This window comes from Lactuca sativa, chromosome 8 (genome assembly GCF_002870075.4).
Source record: "Lactuca sativa cultivar Salinas chromosome 8, Lsat_Salinas_v11, whole genome shotgun sequence".
Lineage (NCBI taxonomy): Eukaryota > Viridiplantae > Streptophyta > Magnoliopsida > Asterales > Asteraceae > Lactuca > Lactuca sativa.
The window spans coordinates 27196166-27200657 of record NC_056630.2 but is presented as its reverse complement, the minus strand read 5'-3'; positions in this window follow the sequence as shown (position 1 = coordinate 27200657).

Genomic DNA, 4492 nt, shown 5'->3' with positions numbered 1-4492 from the left:
GACAATTCTAGTCCCTTAAGTTCAGTTAATGTCTGTTAGCCACAAAATTAATTCCTAATTAATTATTGACTAATATTAATTAAACAATATGATTTCTCCTTTAATATATCATTCTCATAATATATTAATAAATCATAATTAATCTATTCTCTCCATAATTCATCCTATCAAGTTGCTTTGGTGAAGGCAACCCAAAAGGACCATGCACCATCGGGTCAACTACATACCAAAATAGTTATGGACTTAGACACTAATCCAACACTATCTTTGTACCAGATAAAGAAATCATACAAATACAAAGAAGAATCAAGATCCTAAGTAAGCTGCAACATTTCTGGGTATAAAAAATAAAACGTGCATGTTATTTTTTTCTTCTATTTTCTTCATTTTTATAAAAACATAACTGTAAACAAAAGAAACATGAGATCAGAGTATGTAAACAAACATCACAGAATTAGCATCCACAAATTTATTACACACATAGATCTATATGATATAGACACAAACCTATAACCTACACACCCAAATCTGCAACATATCAAACAAAAATGACAAAATACAACCAATTTTTTTTTTTGTTTTGCTCAGATCTATGGCTTTGGAATGTGTCTATAACAACAAAATGTAAAGATGAACACAAGTAAGAAGAGAAAGATGGCCGCTCGTGATGGCAGTGGGAGAAGGCGATGGTGGCGGCCGTAAAGGAAAGTGGACGTGGCACAACAGAGAGTACTGGTGACTAGTCTTCCGGCAGTGGTTTCGACGGCTTTTAAGAATTCGACGGTGGCCGTTAGAGGTCACGAAGGTCGATATGGTATGAAAATGATGATTGGTACTGATGATGGACAGAGGTCAAGGTGCATATTGTGACGAAACAGGTTGTGAAGGCGGCGTTTGAAGGTAACAACGTAGGTCAATAGTGGGTTTGTCGATCGGAGGGGTGTAGTGGATGCTGTGATGGTAGGTGGTCTTGGTGGTGATCGTGGTGGCGGTAGGTTTTTGACAAGAAGGTAAGAGTGAAAACAAATTAGGTTTGGAAAATATAGGGTAGTGTTCGTAAATGACTGAGTCATCAATCCGTGTGAATGAGAATGGGTTAAAAATCTTTAATGTTTGTACACCATGCCAAAATAATTGTAATTATTTTGTAATTGGTTAAAAAGAGTTCACATGGATTGCCATTAAGTTAATCCAAACCATTCAATTAAAATCCAAAGGCTGAAAATTCATTTCCTTGTTTTTTAAGACAATGTCTTAATTTTTTTTGGACCCACAATTATATATATATATATATATATATATATATATATATATATATATATATATATATATATATATATATATATATATATATATATATATATATATATATATATATTAGTTGTGTACCCGCGCGATGCGGCGCCGAAAAAAAAATGTTTCGGCTATTAGTTATATTCGAACTTTTTTTGTTTCAGATTTTGTGTTTCGGCTGTTAACCTTTTTTTAGATGTTTTGTTTCGGCTATTTGTTCCTTCAGACGTTTCATTTTTACGAAAGTTTTGTTTGGATGTTTCGTTTCGAGTAGTAGTTTTGTTAGGACATTTTGTTTCGTGGACATTTTTCTTTGGATGTTTTGTTTTGGTTATTAGTTTTCTTCAGCCTTTTTGTTTCAACGGTAGTTTTCGTTGGATTTTCCCTTTCGGCTATTAGTTTTCTTCAGACGTCTTGTTTCGACTATAGTTATGTTTGGAAGTTTTTTTCGGCTATTAATTTTCTTCGTACATTTCTCTTTAAAGAAAGTTTTCTTTGGACATATCGTTTCGGGTTTTAGTTCTCTTCTGACGTTTCGTTTTGTGATAGTTTTCTTTGGATGTATCGGAAATTTCGTTTCGGCTATTAGCTATTAGTTTAATCCGGAGGTTTTTTCTTTGGATGTTTTGTTTTAGCCATTAGCTATTAGCTTTCTCATGACATTTTGTTTTACAATAGTTGTTTCATTTCGGTTATTAGTTATCTTCGGATGTGTTCTTTGAAATATAGTTTTCGTTGGACGTTTTGGATTTAGTTTAATCTATTAGTTTCTTTGGATGTTTCATCTAATTGTTTCTTTTGATATTCCATTTCACTTATTAACTTTTTTTTTTATTTTGTGTCGCCTTTTGTGGTATGGTTCGACAAATAGTATATGGGCAGCAATTAGATTTCGTTCTATGAATATTTTTTCTTTTGATAAGTCATGTTTGAATATCATATTAGTACTTGGGCAACCATTTGTCATATTAGTATTCAGACAACTACTAATATATAGTTAATTTTTAGGTTAAATTCTGAAACATATTGTTATATTTGTTGAGACATGGATTATAAAATTTTTGGTAAGCTATTCAAGATTTATTGTAATCATAATATTATTATAATTGACATGTAATTTATTTAATTCGCATAAAATAACAAATTATTTTCTTCATGAAATTATTAGAATTAATTTCTTCATTATAATGATAATAAACCAAAAAAAATCTTAATACTATAAGTATTGTATACAAAAATATTATAACTATTATTAGAGAATAAATTATAGATACGTAATTCTAACATGTTTTATAGATTTCATATATTTTGTCAATCTTTAAATTTCTTTGTTTATATATTTAAGTGTTGTAAATACAATTCCTATGTACGGAAAAAATCGATTTTTTTAACATTATTATGTTTGCATTTTATGATTTTTTTTATATAAAATTCAATGAGAAGAATGGAAATCGAAAAATATATTAGAAAATATGATTTTTTTTGAAAGAAATGTTTTGTTATTAGAAACATATAAGCTAGAGACATAGATCCAACTCAACCTTTCAACGTTGTCAGAAAAGAAAGCCATATTAGAGCATGCGGTAATGGTTATGTTACAAGCCATTATGGCTGAGTTGGCATGCCTTAACGGCGTTGTAACACCATGAACACCCCCACCTTTGTGTTATGGTACATCTCATTGGTGTCATGACATTTTGCAACGGGAGAATTGGCCAATGGCATCATTTTTCTTTACCTCTCTCTCTCTATACTCTCATAATATGTCATAACAAGGAACACCGTTTCCTACGTGGTGTTAAGGTGGTGTTATAGTTGAGCTGGCATGTGAAGTTGTGTTATAACATTGACCCACGCCCAATGCTCTTAGCCTCTGGGAAGCATTGAAAACCGTATCAATTAGCCTTTCCAGTTTTCACTTGAGATTTGTGAGGTATATTCTAATATGTTTTCTACTTTATTTGACTATTTTTTTTGCTACTCATATATCACTATTATAAATAATTTTAGTTTGGCAAAATACTAAAACTAAATTAAGCACTATAAATAAAAAATTTAGAACATAAACTTATATATATTGTTGAAGATTATATGTATCAAGTTTAAAAAACACTACATAAAAATATCGTAAAAGTAAATATGAAAAAATTGATAGTTAAAAATTTGAAAATAATAATACCTAAGGGAACATTTTTCTAATTCATAATACAATTGAAGGGTTTTATTTTATTTTATTTTATTTTATTTTATTTTGCATTTAACGTTATCTGGCTTGATTCAAGACAACTTTTACTACCAATGATAACCATCATCTTTTTATTTTCATTTATTAGAAAAACTAGGTATGAGACCCGTATATTATACGGGTTGATTTAAAAAATGATTAAACTTAAAGTATAAAAATGAACTATTATTTTATGTACAATTTTAAAATAAGAAAGAAGAAAACGTATTTATTACAATTTAATATCATATATATGATATTTAATATTTTACATATATAAGTATATGATTTTAATTAAAAAATTTAAAACATACCAAAAATTGACAAGTGGATAATATTTATTTCAAAATTACCACAAAATGACAAGTGTCAAAACTCATGAGAGATTGACAAGTGGAAAAAAAACCTTCATTTATTAAAGATGATAACATATAAACTTCACCTTATTCATTGAAAGAGATGCAGATACACAAAACTCAAGGAAGATGCATAATCAATGTCCTATCTTTGTACCAGATAAAGAAATCATACAAATACAAAGAAGAATCAAGATCCTAAGTAAGCTGCAACATTACTGGGTACAAAAAACGAACGTGTTTGTTATGTTTTTTTTTTCTATTTTCTTCATTTTTATAAAAACATAACTGTAAACAAAAGAAACATGAGATCAGAGTACGTAAACAAAAATCACAGAATTAACATCCACAAATTTATTACACACGCAGATCTATATTATATAGACACAAACATGTAACATACACACACAAATCTGCAACATATCAAACGAAAATGACAAAATACAACCAATTTTTTTTTTTATTTTGCTCATATCTACAGCTTTGGAATTTGTCTACAACAACAAAACTGTAAAGATGAACACAAGTAAGAGGAGAAAGATGGCCGCTCGTGATGGCAGTGTGAGAAGGCGGTGGTGGCGGTCGTAAAGGAAAGTGGACGTGGCACAACAGAGAGTAC